Raw genomic sequence first — 17,404 nt, forward strand, 5'->3', positions numbered from 1 at the left:
TCGTGAAACGTCAAGAGCCTAAACTCCTTACAATAATGTACCTGGTTTAAACTATAATATTATGTGTCACCTTTTGTATTATTGCTTATATATACAAAATTAAATCCTAAGCAGACACACATTCAGAAAGTATAATATTGTTATAGTCAAATAAACTTATTTAAGAGAAAAACACTTTTGAATACAAGAGAAAACAAAAAATACATATTTCAACATCATTTTTAAGCCATTTTTTTATTATTTTGTGTTTTTTTTCATCTTTTTTATTTAAAGCTTTTGGTATGGTCTAAAACCACCCAAAAAAATTAGATCTGATGCTATATACTTTGGATATATAAATTCGTACATTTAAAAATACGAAATGTTTCAAGCTTTAGTATAAGATGCGAAGCTTGGTCGTTGTCATTTATATTGCTCTGAGTAATTAATTCATTCTTGGCACCTTGTCAAAGTCTTTTTGGGTTTAATTTAAGTCGCAATTAAATAAATTAAACCTGATACAAACACGGGATGTGAGGTTTAATATTTGAGGGTTTTTCTACACGCGTGCAATATATTAACTTAGAGAAATAAAAAATAAAAATTAAAATAATTCCCTATATTGTGTCATGAGAATAAAAATCCCGTAGATAGTTCTCTCCAAAGATTTTATGCGTAATGATGAAGTATTTCGGGGGGGGGGGGGGGGGGGGGGGAAACAATAGAGTTTAAATGTGCCCAGTCCTAAAACGAATTTTCAACTTTTTTTTCCAGATATCGTATCTCCACGGACTATAAGTCTTTTAAGAGTGTAGGCTTGTTTAAACCTACTAACAGTCGTTTTCTTAAAAAAAAAAAGAAAACCTGCATACACTGGGTGCAAGTACAGATAATTATACAAAATATCTTGTAACGTAAACTCACGAGAATAGTTCATATGATCGAAAAGCGCTATTAAAGTCGGTTACAAGTTTCAACATTACTCTCGATGGTTCTATAACATAACATTGAGGAACTCGTTCTTGTTATGCGTGTTCATCGATACGTGGCATGACGTAATGCCCTTGGCAAAACATATAGCCTTCCGTTCTTTTTCATTGGCGTCAATGTAGACGGTCATAAGTGACATATGTTCTCTGACGGCATGCGGGGAGTTCCAGGTGCGGGTCGCGCACCTGGTACTTCCCGCACCTGGTACAGACGCTCCTGCAGCAAACTTTCGTAAACAAACTGAGGAAGACAAAACTTTAAACTACTCAACCTGCTGATGACTTCCTTCATCTAGTCGCGCGTGAAGTGCCGGCAACTATTCTTTCTAAAAGTGACGCAGCACATATAATCACTGCTCCGACACAAAATTAAGAAAAAAAGAATAGAAGGCTTTTAATCCTACCAAGAACATTCGGTACGTCGTTTGTGAACGGACGCTCGAAATTAGGACTGTAACTCAATTTTATGTTAAAAAGTTTCCCTGGACTTAAGTGTGAGCCTTTAACACATTTTAACGTCACTTTTTGGTCTCAATAAATGTTCTTGTGAACTTGCGTTACTAGATCTTTTTAGTGTTTGTATGTATACAGTCACCTCAAACCTGACGCCGTCAGTCGGTTACCCTGGTATTATTTTATTGCCGGCAGCTAAAGCTAAATTGGTCACAACACCGATCCACTTTCCCCGTTAAATTTAGCGAGAAAATTGATGCTGCGTGACCTGACTTAACGAGACCTATTAACCATAGTTAGTTTCCCCGCTCAATGTATCGGGGTATTTCGTAAAAATATAGGTTCTCTCTTAACTCTCCCAAGCGACGGTTTCATGTATTCTGAATATTTTTAAGAGAACGCACCTTAAATAATGCATTTGAGCATCATAGTGCTTTGAAGATAAAAGGTCCTTGCCCCTTTGTTGTTATCCCCTGTGCCAAAGCACCTAGGATTACACTTTCAGAGGGTAATGCTTAAAACTTTTGATTTCAAGTATCTAATTTCTCAAAATTTATTTTATTATTATTTCTTAATTCTTATGTAAACAAGCTGCGCATATTTATGAATAAATCTGTATATTTAACATAACATACTCCATCATTTGTTAAATGGATACTAACTAACACTATGAGCAAATGCCAACAAATAACAATCTGGCAGAAACAAATGGCTACGACCTACCTTCGCATCTTGAAATAGAACTTCAAGCTTGGGTGAAACAGCGCACAAGATTTACACACAGAAAACAGGCACACAAAAAAAACACACGTACACTGCGCTTTTTTGTTTATTGTGTGCCTGTCTTCTGTGTGTAAACCTGGTGCGTTGTTTCACCCAAGTATCAACAACCACCTCGCCCAAGTCTCCGTCCTCTTAAGCTAGAACTACAAATAAATTAATTTTTGAATGTACAAAATTATATGTTCAAAAAATATATTACATATCATTCTTAGTACAATTTTTAGAAGATAGGGAGGCCATCTCATAAAAATAAAAACAAAATTAATTTAAAAATTTACATTTTTTGTGAAGTTAAGAAACGTTATCATCCGAATCATGTACATATGTCAATGAGGCCATCCTTTGCATTTTTCACAATAATAAATTAAAGACGACAACAAATGTTTATGAGCGTTTGGCACCATTATTATAGCTTTTAAAACCTCGTAAAAAGTATCTCTGTTGTGTGGAAGATATTTGAACCTGATGCTGCTTTCAAACCCGTCACCTGTGACGATCCCACCAATTCCAAAATTCGCTTTTAATTTGTTTAAAAGTAAATAATTTGTGATCTAGAAATATAGAGCAAAAACGTATGATGTATTATTTTAGCAGTTTTTGAGACATTACTCTTTTTTTTTGCGTGATTTATTGCGTGATTTAAAACGAAATCGCCGATATATTATATGCAGGGTAATTGATTTTAATTGCAACTGAACTATTGTAAAAGAACCGTAAAAAAGCACATACAATAAATGGTCTGTGTAAGTGAGTTACACGTCAGGGGATTATAATATAGTGCGCTTACGTGAAGACAAAGCGGAAAATTAATTCGAATATTGTTAATTAATTACAGTTAGCAAAAATATAGGTATTGTTCCAATTAGAAACTTTTTGAGTCGTTAAAAGCTACTATAAAAATACATTTTAGAAAGACCGGGAGTGAGAAGCTCAATGTTACGCCAAACTTACCAGCCGTGCCACAGGTGCAAGGCTGGCGGTGGAAAAATTATCAGCGCAGTTTCTTCCGTCTTTCATCATCCTCGTTTTTTTTCTCTTCGCCAGCCATAAGCTTGTAGCACAAGCGGTAACTTCAGCTCCATATCTCGCTTCCAGCGCGCCCGACGCCTTTCATCACTTTACTGATTTAGTAATCCACATTATACGCAAATTGAAAAAAAAATTAAAGGTTTTGAATATATAAATATAGATCTAAAGACATACCGTTAGAATACTTCATTAATATAATTCTAGTGCACCGATAGTGTGGTCTGAACACTTGTCAAGTACAGCTACTGAATGGCGAGCACACTTCCAATGCAGTCGCCCTCTACATTGAGATATTTCGGTTATACTGGTTATGCCTCGAGTTACGTGCAGAGTTTCGGAACTCAAATTTCCGAATGTCTAGTATGCGCCGCCATTTTGTTGCGTAATGCAGAGCGGGTGCACTTGGCGACCGTTAAATGGGAAAAAGCTCGACTTCCTAGGATGCAGATACGCTGGTAAAATGCTTAGGCCGTATATTTTTGCTCCGTCATTTAACTACTCAGCACTTCCGGAAGCACTTCTGGAGGACGTAAATCGTTTGCCTTGATTTCAGATAAAGATTCAGATAACTGGAAACAAATTATATTAAGTAACAAGATGGCTGACGTTCCCTTGCACTGACCCGCAGATTAGTTATAGCGAGTTCGTTTCACACGCACTGGCACCGTTCGAGTTCTCTCCCAGAATGCATCGCACTCACAGAGTGTTGCACGGAAAACTGGACTCAAACGAACTCGCCAAATGCACCGAGTGCAGAAGACTGATGCTGCCGCCATCTATGTTATAGAAAGGTACCGACTTCAAACCGAAACTAGCGCCTTTCTGTGCGGAGTGATGCGTGGGAATGCGAGAATGCGGTCGCTAACAACGTTTATCTACGAACGTTGGTCGCTGCAACCTGTAGTTTATAGTTGCGATGACTTCAAGCAGCAAGGTTGCCGTAGAGATAATTACAGACTGCGTAACTTTCCGCAACCAGCTGTCTACAAAGCAGCTGGTTGCGATCTTTCAATTCTTATAACCGTTTACACTGAAGAAAACTGATAATTCTGTCCAAGCAGAAGCTTGGTCCGTTTGAGCATGGTATTACGCGTGAACCACTGAAAGGGTACGGCTTAAAACTAGCCTGTTGGAATATCCAGCAAAACTGGGACTTTCGATTTGGATTGTCATTATAGGTGGATTAGATATTAGCCTTGGTGAGGGCGTCGAGAACGAGAGCTTTCTCGAACAAAATACGACGGGGCAAGTTAGCTGACGTAGGTAAATGTTAAACATGATGATGTTGCCCAATCCTCGTGTAAGATCTCCATCTTTAGCTTTCTCTGGTGCTTATTGGGCAGTCAGAGGTTTCTGCTGGGGGAGTTTTGTCGACAAATGTTAAATTTTTCACCCGCACACGGATGGTGATAGACATCTCGGGGGCTGCTGTTGCGTTTGTTCTGAGCATTTCTTTACACACTGGTATATTTCAGCGTTTGTACGGCAGCAGAGCGATTTAAAACCGGCAAATAAATCACGGGTTGTCAATTGCTTCCTTCGTGAAATAGCAGACGCTCACAATTCAACCTCGCGTTTGATTTTGTTGCCCGCGGGACGCGATTTCTATCAGAAAATCTACTTTTTTTCCGTTCGGTTCCGCGACACATCGTAGCAGACGAACCCTCGTCGTCTGCTCCCGCTCCTCGCCGGCCCCACCGGAGCGAGGCATGACGGGATTGCATTTTGGCGCACTCCCGATTTTCTCGGTGCAGCGAGTGCATGCACGCGTGGGGTGTCAGCGCTGAAACGAACTCGGAGAGTGCAACCAGTCGTGGAGTGCCGGCCGAAACGAACCCGTTCCACGCTGCGAGTGGGCACGCGTGGGCACGAGTGCCGTGAAACGAACTCGCTATTAGTTGCTCTAGGGTGCCAGTATACCCTCGTGGTGTACTGCGTACATTTGACATTATCGTCCTTCATCCAGGTACTTATTCCAAAATGGCTCGCACACTCACCGTAAGATGGAGGCAAACAAATTGGTCTGGCAAACTCGTTGAAAGTAATAGTCTGGTTCAGGCGCAAAAGCGCTATGTCATTCTGGTTAGTTGCTTCAATGTAGCCGTCGTGTCGAATAATTTCTTCAATGAATACTTCTTGTTCATGGCTCGTGTTTTTTCTATCCGTGAGTCCTGCAAATAAAAAAAAAAACAATGCAAGGCACGAAACAAAAAGCATTTCTTCCGTGTTTTGTTGTGAAGTTCCCGCTTAAATACACTCCGCCTCAATCATACAAATACAAGGGGGGACCCAAAAGTGGCCGGAAATAATTTCAGGGGGGTGGCGTTCGTGCTACTAGCTTCCGCCGCTAGCGGAACTTAGCGGCACCCCTTCCGAGTCAGTTTGCCGACCGGCACCGCCTGCTAAAGTTCTCGCGCCATGTTGTAAACTGTTTCTGCAGGCGCTTTAAAATCATTCCTCGTATTTTGCAAACTCTCATTTGAAGGACCTTTGACACCCACAACACGTTTTCCTCTCAAGTAGGGGAGGAAGCGGTGCCGTGCCATTTCTGCTAAACGATAGTTGCACTCCTAGAGCAGTGTGTGCTCGGGTATTCTCGTGATGGAACAACACCTCCCCCTTTCCCACAAATCGGGGTGTTTTAATGCGTTGGCATTAGTACCTATATGACAGCGAAAAGCTGACGCCGTCCATCTGCGGACAGAAGGCGCCATCACGGGACGGAAGCGAATCCACGCGTGGGAAACCGGTGAACAGCGAAAGCAGCGTCAAGCAGCGGATGAAGCGTGCGAGGCGGAGGAACGTGACAGAGGAGTGGAAGCAGCGCCTAGCTCGGATGGCCGAAATTCGGCGCAAGAAGAGGCCTGCGATAAAGGCTGGGGCGAAGCAGGCTCCGCGAGCCCGCTTCGCCTTACCTTAGCTTACAAATGCGTTAGCATGACCCTTGGCAACTGCCACACACGTCAGCGTTAGCGCTTCCCAAAGGGGGAAGTGCGTGGGGTTTGCGAGGCGGCATGCCAACGTATTCCCTTAAATCCACTTATAGATCTTCCTTTAATTTTTTACTTACTGAGTTGGGCAAGCGTCACAAAACTACCTGATAAAACACCCGATTAATAGTTTCACCAGAAAGAACAAACTCGGAGTAAACAATGCCCGAATTTTTTCGACGTTTTAATCAATTGAGGAGGTTGAGAGTCGCCTAGAGCCAGGCTGGTCGTCGATCAATAATTCATCGGCCTTGAAGCGAGAAAACCACGCGTAGACCTTCGATTTCTTCATAGCGTTTCCTTTGTAAGCTGCCTGAAGCGCTACAAGAGAGTTCCACCGCCTTTTGTTTCTATAAGAAAACAAAATTTTGTTGCACCTTCTTCCTTCAAATTGAGACATTTCAAAAAACGAGGAATGATTTTGAAGCGATTGGTGAAAAATTTACATGTCCCTAGAACAATAGCGAGCGAGGCCGCTCGGCAAACTGACTCTGAAGGAGCGCCTGTTGCGTTGCGCTAGGACAGCTCAGCAGAGGTTGGTTGCACTATTTCTCCACGGGGCGCGGTGCCGTCGGGGCCGAGATGCGCTCTGATAGCAAACCAAAAATTAAAAACCCGTCGAACTTGTGCGGTTTTTCAGAGAGCCGTACAATGCTTCTCATGCCCTCTATCATTCTGTAATTTTTTTATATAGTGTTTTTCGATAATGTTAGCAATTTTCTAATTGAAACCATGCCCTTAAACACAATATTAAAAAAGGTTAACTACGCAAACATATTTACGAATCTAACTATCCCGGACATCACTAATTTTCCTAAATGGGCCCCTGGCCAAAAACCAAGACGACACAAGCCTTTTCTTTTATTATTATTATTTCTTTTTTTGCGACGCGTAGTTTTTGCAATTTCGAATGTGTCCATCTTTCGTGAAACACCCTGTATATTAATATTTCGATCTTTTTTGTTTTGCTTGAAGGTAGGCGAGAGAGGAGGAGGAGGGTACGGCGGCGAGAGCCCTATTTGGGGGCAGCGAGAGGCGCCAAGCCGCATTCCGTGAAGCCGTGGCCTGTCACGTCCCATAATGCACTGCGCGCGGTGTTGCATTACGGGACGCCGCAGACATACACACCAAATCAGTTCCTCCATTAAATTTACCGAGGAATTGAATTGGTGTTAAGGTCTGTACCGTCCCGCAATGTAAGACGCGCAGTGTTACATCATGAGGCTCTTAAGCGCCCGTTTCCGTGTGCAGCGTTTACGCCGACGGCGACGCCGATTCCGACGCCGACTCCTCTGTATGCGAGAACGGCGGCGCCTAAAAGCTGGGCTTAAAAAATTAGCATTTAAGCCTTTGCTTTCGTAAAAGTAAATACGCTGCATAAACCAGAACTCAATTTGCGAAAACATTAAAAAATCTAAACATATTTTCATCGAAGACACTCTGAGCAGCTTCAGATAAAGTTCTAGTTAGAAAATCCGGTCGGCATAAGTACTTTCGATGCAGATATTATATAGTACGCTAGAGGGCTCAGCTGGCGCTAATGTGCTCTTGCAAATTGAAGCAGACAGCAACCAGTCGAATGTTGACTTGATTGTACGGGGAAAAGCAAGTACTTTTTTTTTTCTCTTCGATTGATTTTAAGAGTAAATATTACGAATACTCATGACGTAATCAGAGCAATTACACGTTTACAGTGTTGATAAACGTGCACACCATTCGGCACGGCCCACATAAAAGTTATCTATGGTTTGTTTGTTTTTTCGGCGAAGAGAAAAAATTTACGCGCGTTTTCAGGAATGCACAGGAGCACCGCAAAAGTAGAATTGTTGCTGTCTGCTTCAATTTACATCCCGGAAGTCGCATAGACACTAGCGCAAGTTGAACCTCTAGCGTACATTAAAATAACTGTATAGTGCTTCCAAAAGCTAATCCGAGATTGCTAAATTTAAAATTGGAGAGGGGGGGGGGGTTCATATTTTAGCCAGAGGCTCCAGGCGGATCTATATTAAATGTTTGTTTATTTATGTATGAAATTCTGGGGTACATTGGCTAGCCCGGTGGTGGGTTAGGAGTGTGCACATCAACACGCCGCACTGACGCTGCTAAAGCCAGGGAGCCTTCTCTATACTCATAAAGCCTGGCAGTTCGACGACGGAGCCATAGAGTGCCCGGTGGCAGATTTGGAGCACGAGGATCTGGTAGCGCAGAGCATCAAAGAGCCATTTCTCGGGGAACCTGGACGTCAGCGCACAGCTTTTGCAGCGGCGAGGTCCCGAAACATACTTGTTCGCTCGGCAGAAGTGTGTTTCGGCGTATCGCTGCAGCGGCGCGCCAGTCACGTGGCTCTCCTCTTATTCGTTGCCTGCCGCTCCAGCTTTTCCATTTCGGCGGCCACATCTCGTGGCGATCTGCCAGGTTTTGTCATTATATAGCAAGCTATGGCAGGGCCCGTGCGCCGACGATTCACTTAATGCAAATCTGGTTGAACACTACCCGCACCAGATGTAGGCAGACATTGATTAGTTTGTCAACGGGAGTGTATAATGTCACGAGTCTTTTCTTACCGAGACGAAGTTTAAACTCGTCCACGCTCTTCTTGCGATAGCCGTCGTCTTTGCCCTCGCGGAGGCAATGGGCAGCCGTTAGAAGCCATTGAGAAGAGATGATGGTCGCACCACATAAGAACTGAAACGGGCGAGGAAATTGAAAGCTCAAGCACACAACGCGGTAAAAGCTCATTTGTCAATGCTGCAACTTTAATTCCTGCCTCCAAACATGTCTCGCCTCGCTTTATTTCGTAAAACTTAGTGTCCTAACTTAATCGCATTCGATGAATTTGTCAGCCGCCCTTGTCACGCTTTTTCTCGTCTCGGCCATCAGCGCAAGGTTTGCATTCACAATTTTACCCCGACAGCATTTTATTCGCATTTTGTTCCCTGTGCATCCCAGGACTGGAACCACCTTCCGGGGTCGATTGCCATCGGCATGCACTCCAAACGTTTTGCATCCACCTTTACAAATAATTTTGTCAGTGGGCCTGGCAGCAACTGCGCCATCAAGATGCCTAAGTTTTTCGTCGTCTCGTTTCAGGTTGGTAAATTTGAACATCTTGAATTCAAAGGGAATGACTTGTGTTGTTTTGTGCTGCCGGGCCCCGAGGCATGCTTTGAGTTGTATCTCAAATGTATAGACCTGTAGAAGATTGCCTGTGCATCCATTTCTACATATGTTGACCGTGTTAGATTCAGGGTGCTCTTACTCCTCGGTGGGGATATTGAGTATAACCCTGGGCCAATGACCAAAGAACAAGAAGCTCTACTAAATGGAGTTCTTGATATATTAAGGACACGTCAGGCAGGCCAAAATAACATCCTCCAGGAAGTTAGAGACTTAAAAGTAAAACAAAGCGGGCACCGAAGAATCACTAAATGCGCTCACAATACGGGTCAACCAGCTAGAAAATCACCTTTCCGCTATAAAATCAACCGGCGTAAACAGCAGCGTCAGTTCTGCTCACTTGATGGAGGCTGCCGCCACCGAGATATCTCAGCTAAGAACACGCTGTGAAGACGCTGAGAGCCAAGCGCGCCGGGCTAACCATTCTTTTCTTTGGCTTCCGCGATACTGGGAGAAAGACTTGGTTACAATCTGAAAAGGCTGTCCTTGATGTATGCCTCGAAAGATAAGGTTTACGACTTCCCGCGTCATGTATGGGAAGGGCTCATCGCCTTGGCCAATTCAACCGGCAACGGCGTCGCCCAATTATTGTTAAAATGGCTTCTTACAAAAACAAAGAGGCGGTGCTTTCAAATGCCTCTAAATTCAAGGGCACCAACTTCTCAGTAAATGAATATTTTATCTGTTCTGTGCATCTATCTCGGCGTAAACTACTCCAATTTGCGAGGACAGGGAAACAGCTTTTTAGACCGCGGTTTGACAAGTTCTCACTGGAAACAAATGCTATGTCTATGTACCTGCCTCTGACTCAGTTATTGAAATGAACTCCGGGAGCCGGAGCACACTTCATTTCAACATAATACCGGAGCTTCCAACTCTCGTTCAACTTCTCTACCACACTTTAATTTTCCTCCACATAATGCCTCTAATCCCAATCAAACTCCGCAATAACATGCAGCGAGGGGTGGAAGTTGTGATGTTATCACTTCTACTAATATTATTCCTGTTTTTACTAACATTATAATTTATATACATTAACATTATACATTATTAACATTATTTATAGACATTATAGACATTTATAGACATTAACATTATACATTATTAACATTATTTATAGACATTATAGACATTTATAGACATTAACATTATAGGAGCGTCGTGAAAAAGAACGATGACTTATCGTCTATTATTGATTCTTCTAATGCTGATGTTGTTGTTCGTAGTGAGACCTGGTTATCAGGCAAGATACGTAACAGCGAGATATTAAATTGTCAGAAATATTTCTATGTATACCGTCATGACAGGGCTGAAAGAAGCGGTGGCGGCGTATTGATTGCGGTATCGGAAAACATACCGTCATTTCATATCAACGTGGTATCTGAATTGGAGCTAGTGTGGGTTGGTCTCATACTTAAAAAAATAACAAGAAATACATTTTAGGCGCGTGTTATCGCCCTCCCCCTAGAAGTGACAATTTTGTTTCTAAATTTCACGATGCAATCAACACACTCATTTTTCGATTTCCAAATGCTCCAGTCAATCTTTTGGGCGATTTTAATTATCATTCTATAGTTTGGTCAGATGTTTCTACTCATCTTAGTTCTTTCTCGTCTGAGCGCCAGGAATTTGTGAACTTGTGTATTGATTTTAATCTCTCACAAATGGTCACCTAACCTACGCGTATTGCTGCTTCGACCTCTTTTGTTTTAGACCTCATCTTAACAACATCGCCTGAGCTCATCTCTTCGTTAACTCATTTGCCAGGTCTTAGTGATCATTCCTCATTGCATTTTCCCTTAGATCTACCTACATGCTTTAGGTCAAAAGAAATTAAGCCAATTTCTGATTATGCACGAGCTGATTTTGATTCCATTAATAGGAACCTTTGCCTTTTTCTTGCTTCTTACTCGGATTGTTTTGATGAGCGCTCAGTTGAGAATAACTGGTGTTTATTTAAAGAACAAGTTGCGTACCTCATGAAAGTGCACATGCCACATCGCTTCATTTCGTCCTCTCCTAAATCGCCTTGGTATAACGTGTTTTTAAAAAGGCTAGCAAGCAAGAAAAAAAAGGATATTTCGTGCTGCAAAGCTATCAGACAACGAACAGCGATGGTCGGCGTACCGTACTGCAGCTGGCGTGTATAGAAAATCACTCCTAGATGCAAAATCCCATTATTTTAATAATACGTTACCCTCCTTGTTGTTAAATACCCCGCGTCGATATTGGAAGGTTATTAATCCCTCTTTCTCTTTCGATTTTTTTCAGTCGCGCACCATTCACTCAGCTGTGTCTAGAGATGTGTGTTTGTTGTATGCCCCTCTGTTCTCCTTCTCTTAGGTTTATTATCGTTATGTATTTTGGGGCGTATAAATATACTGATAAATTATATTCGATCACTGATCAATCTGAATTCTCGATCTGCGGTAAGCTCGTGTTAATATTCTTATTTAGTATCTTTTTAAACAGATATGCACGGGAAATTTTAACTCATTCTTCATAAAAACTTCTTATAAATACACAAGAAGTTATGAAATTTGATCTTTAAAATTATTTGTTTGTTTATTTGTTATTTGTTTCTTTGATGCGTGGTTGATTGTATTTATACTCTCAGGTCTTGAAGACATTACAGAGAGGAGTGGATGTGAAATATGAAATCGCTGGCGTGTTTCCGGCTTCGGAGGTTGGTGGTTTCAGTCGTTTGATGTTTTCGGGATAAAGGAGTCAAAGTATATGTTCGTACTACACGCTAGCGTTCCCACCTTAACCTGATAATCGGTGTGAGATGACTCGTATGGTGCGCGAATAAAGGATTTATCTTTGAAAATCAGGCTAGAATTAGAAAGTTTATGAAAGAGACATATACGAAGGTGTCTGCGGAGTAAGGCCAGGTCAGGGAAGTCCAGAGTTGATTTCATTGATGAATCACTAGCAGTATGATAATATTTGAATAGAACAAAACGGGCGGAGCGGCTTTGAATTACATGCCCAAGATCCCAAATGGAACACGCGTACTTAAGTTTAGGTCCAAGTAGAACTCTTATTGTAGTTTAACAGGGGAAATAGTAAAAACAAAGTGGCGGCGTAGAAATCCCAGCATACGATTATAATTATAAAATACGTAGTGTATGTGCACGTTCCCCGAAACGTTACGTGTTGTGTGAATACCAAGCTACTTGTATAAAACCAAAGATGTTAACGACATATCATTAAGAACGTGTGGGACAGGGTTAGTTTTTTGAGCAGTCTCGAGACACCCACACTTTCGGATTTAGTAATTAACGTAAAGTTTCATTCGCCAGTCAACGCAACAGCGTGAAATCAGGTTAAAATCAGACTGCAGCGTGGCACTTTCACGTGGATTGCAAATAACAGGATCTACGACACAGCCATCCACAAACAGTCTAACAGGGGAAGTAATTTGTTTAGAGAGGTCATTAACAAAAATTAGGAAAATAAAGGTACCAGAACAGACCGCTGTGCTACCCGAGAAGCTACAAAAAAAAATAATATCCTCTAGATCGTAATTGGTTAAACAAAGAGCATTGATCCAACCGAAGATGCTAGGATCGGTCTAATTTTAACTCAATTTAAAAGTCGCTCGTTCGGTTTCCCTAATCGGGTGTGAGTTACCAAACAAGGAGAAGTGTGTCGAAACCCGCGTAAACTGTTCTCAACCACTTCACCGTGACCATTACTTTTTCTGAGGTCCTTCGGGGTTCTAACTGGGGCTCCAATTGGGATGAGAAATGCAACAACTCATTCAAACTTCAAAACGAATTCAGCGAATAATCCTAGGCTTACACGCTTTAGAAGAAATATGATTAACGTTAGAGGTAGTACACCATGTTGAACACCACTGTGAACTGACTGCTATAGCTTGTCTCACCTTGCCATAGACTATTGATATCCAAGCAAGCTAAACGCGCGAGCTAGTTGCTTTGATTATAGCCTCGGCGACTGAACGAGTGTTCCTGCATCCAGTGCTCCAGTGTAGACAGTCAAGGCTACCCACTCGCGCTTGCACAGCCTTCGCAGCTAGTCTATGTTAAGCTGAGACGAAGTATAATCGCAACGCTTTGGATTTTGGCACAATATACTCCGTTCAGTCTTGAGCTGAGACTGCAGCTAATGCCACAAGCACGAGATCTCGACGTCGCTGCTTTGAAGTGTTCTTCTGCAGAACGAGCACTCGCGCTAAAAGTACATGCATCAAAGCCAGGAGCGCCGGCGAGCCCCCGCTTGAAGCTTTGGCTGCACTCTTGGCTTCAGGATGAAGAGAATATTGGAGAGAATATCGGACAGTCACGCTTCCAGCGGTACTCTTCAGCTGTGGGGACAGCAAACGGAAATTTCATGTTTCTTTCTGATCAAAGAAATTGGAGATGACGATTCGAAGGCCGCTCCTCTTTCGACAAGCAGTGGTCAGAGCGAAGCACTCGTGCCCAGACCGTGCTGGCGATGTTCAATTTATTTGCTTGGTGTGTTAGTAAACACCGAGCTGTGGGGACAACTAGCTCAGTGAAGTGCCCCCCGCAGTTCGATCTCCTGCCCAATAATAAAGTTCTTGAAATGGCCGTTCAAATAGACCGAATATGCGAGAAGTGTGCGCTGGAACCGCTTAATGAAGTCACTGTGAAAGCGTTTTTGTGGTACAATATTATTGACATCTATTTCATTGTCTCACAAATTCGCCTCTCGCACGAACTATTGATGAAGATCAATAGGAAAACAGTTAATAAAATAATCTTGCACTCGGCACTGCGATCAATTGTGATGTGTAGCAGCATGCCAAGATCATAGAGAGGTGGGACGCGGCTTGTAAAATGTATGGCGCGATCAACTCAGAGGCGATGCGACTTCAGTAAAAAGAAATTTCCACGATGTGCTACCGCGGGTACTTTGACCAGGTAAATATAGGCCTTTCATATGATTTATGAGCTTATACATTGCTCGCTGTGGATTTTGTATACTGTGAGCTTTCTTGGCATGTGTGTGACGGTCTTTCGCTACACTCGAGCGTGACGCTTTTCGCGTTAAATCCATTTCTTAAAGCCTTTTTGTGTTAAAAGTAACGTGTTTTAAAATTGCACAAAATTGATCCTCTTAGAAGTGCATATAATAAAGACAAACAACACTTGCTATTCCTAGACGATAAAGATTTTTCCTCTTGTCAAGTATTTAAAGATGAACTATGATGATCACATCAAGTAGAACCAGCACGCTGGGCATGTCAACGAGCATTTTAAACCACTAACAGCTCACATTTACTATATAAGACGGTGTGTGCATGCCCCATTTAATTTTAAAGTACATATTTTGCACACTAAAAAAGTAGACACGGGAAGGAGGTATAACAGTGCATTGATTGCAACACAAACAATGAAATGATTAAAAAATAACCTCTCCGTCGGCGGCTGCTCGCATCTCGACCATCCAGGGCCAGGAATCAACGGCTTTTTGACCTCCGTAGATGCGGGCCTGAGGGCTATCATCTGGGATCTCCAGTCCTGTCTCGGCCGTGTGCTTGCTGCTCCGGCCACACACCGAATAGTCTGGTAAGGAAACGTTAAGAAAACACTTCAGTCGTGACCACGTCCGTTCACACGAAATCGCTCGGCAACGGATGCTGACGTCGACAGTTCTAAACAGAAGCGTGGATTAAACAAGCGAAGTTAGTGAACGAGAAAATACGTGGCATATTTTTGTCTTCATTTTTGAATATCGTACGAAGCAACTGTTATTAAAATATAACGCTTGAGTGCGTGCGCTGCTATAAATATTCATTGTGAAATGCATTCACATAAGCGCCAATAATAAATGCTGGGGTAGTAGCATTTCTTTTTTTCTCTTTCAGGTTTCAGTGCCTAGTATCTCATGAGTTGCGTGTAGCACAGGCAAAAGCACAGGCGCGAGGGCCTGGCTTTCATTTTTTTTTTTTTTTTTCACGAGCACTCGCGAAAAGAAAGCGCATCTGAAAGCCACGTGCCCACGCCAATGCCTCTGCCCTTTCTGCACACAACTCCTGGAATAGAGTACAGTACTTCGTACGCGATTTATATTATATGCAGTTAAGTTTCTACTAGAAATACTATATCTTTATGTGATGGGACCTTGAAGTTAAGTAATCATATTTATTTTTGGTGGAATGTGTACACAATATTGAGCAAAGTGAACCCTACGAGAATGGAACTATCTCGTGCGGAGTTTGTCTATAAACGGCATTATTACGGACGAATGATGAAAAAATAGTGTAGAAATATAATTATCTTAAAGAAAACGAATATTAATGAAAAAAACAGAAAACATAAGTTTTAATACCACACGCGGAGGCGCAGCTCATCGTCAAAATAGCTCATACCCTGTGTGCGATTTCCGGAAAAAAAATTATGCTTCGCGCACTTGAGTTTCAAAAATTGAAGTCTTCAGAGAGCGAAACTAAGAGAGCATAAGCGCAGGAAATCGCACCCCGGCCAAACACCAATGCACGCTGCAGGAGCGGGTGGGAGCTAAACGCTGGAGCACATGTCAGAAAAAGTGAAGCGAAACTAGAAGGGTTATTAGAGCTCATTTATTTTAAAGAACGAACAAGGCGGGAGCAGTTGTGTAGCAAAACACTGACCACGGCGAGCAAGTTGATCAGAACACGTATTTGCACCAGTGCTGGACAAAATGCTCGATAAAAGTATTTAAGTTAAGTTACTAATTCATAAAGTATTTAAAATACTACTCAAGTTACTTTCACTGTAAAATATCTTGAGTAGAGTACAAACACTTAGAAATGTATTTCAATTACTTTTGAAGATACTTCCGCATTATGTGTCGACGTCAGTGACACTGGTGGCCAGCATTTGTATCGACGTCAGTGACATACAGTTACGCAAATCTGGTTTATCAGAATGGCTTATTAGCACGCTACTGCACAGAACGGCACATAAAAAAATTCAAAAAAACATCGTAGGTTTATTCCGAAGAGGTCGCTTCAGCTATAGTGACATCGCTGATGTTAAACGCATCGTTTAACTACGATCCATATTACCTATATGGGGAGTTCACTAAAAAGTAACTTGAGATACGGAAATGAGTGAATGGATAACAAAGAGAACCCATATAATAACCACGACACTGGTCGCACCTTCTTGAGGTAGGTTGCGTTCAGAAAGGCATTCAACTTTGGGGGGCGCTTCGTTAGCATTTTGAAAGGTCACCCTGCTCGTAGTTCGCTTTCTGTCCTGTTCTCTGCTTATTAATGTTTGCTTAGAGACAATATCTGCGAGAGTAATGGCTGCCAAACGGAAGACAAAACAAAAACAAAAAAAACCCACAGCGTTTTGCCGTTGCGGGGCTAAATATACAACAAGAAAAAACAGTCTATTTTTTCTGTTTACTTGTTATTTTATTTTGTTCTTATTTTCTTGATACAGAAGTTTTCATTATTGTCGTGGGTCGTTTCCCGTTCTACCTTGCGCCTCAGTGTGGCAATCGCTACTTTCGTAAAACCACCCCTTTTGTTTGAGGATTATTTTTGGGGAAAACTCTAGGAAACAAAAGGAACCTTTGGAAAGGCAAGGGGGAAACCTTTCATGTACGAACTTTGGGGAGAAATATGAGCCACAATCGTAACAAAAGCAATGTTTTCACGAGCTCAATCTAAGTCACCGTAGCTTATCGGAGCATCCCCAGCATTCCTGGACACTAGAGTTCCTGTCTAGGCTCCCTACAGGAGCCACAGTTGCGCGTTCATCTCCGTAGCGCCGTCTTCCCTGCATGGCATGTTGATCCCGCTCGTGACGTGACTGAAATCGGCGAATAGCGGCGCCGCGCGTTCGAGGCGTGCGGCGCGCTCAAAAGCATGGGAACGTACGCCGGGGCGCATGCAACGTATACTTTCCTGCACGGCACTTGATCCGGCTCCTCACGTGATCGGATCTCAGCGGATAGTGACGCGGCGGCACGTGGAAAACAGACGCGCAACTCTGGCTCCCGTAGGGAGCCTATAGA

At 42.5% G+C, this 17,404-nt stretch overlaps 1 pseudogene; it reads right to left on the minus strand.

Annotated features, from left to right (window-relative positions):
* Positions 1 to 17,404, minus strand: part of LOC115309215 — a 144,100-nt pseudogene that overhangs the window by 14,288 nt on the left and 112,408 nt on the right.

Source organism: Ixodes scapularis, unplaced genomic scaffold, assembly GCF_016920785.2.
Source record: "Ixodes scapularis isolate PalLabHiFi unplaced genomic scaffold, ASM1692078v2 PGA_scaffold3__209_contigs__length_174095766, whole genome shotgun sequence".
NCBI lineage: Eukaryota > Metazoa > Arthropoda > Arachnida > Ixodida > Ixodidae > Ixodes > Ixodes scapularis.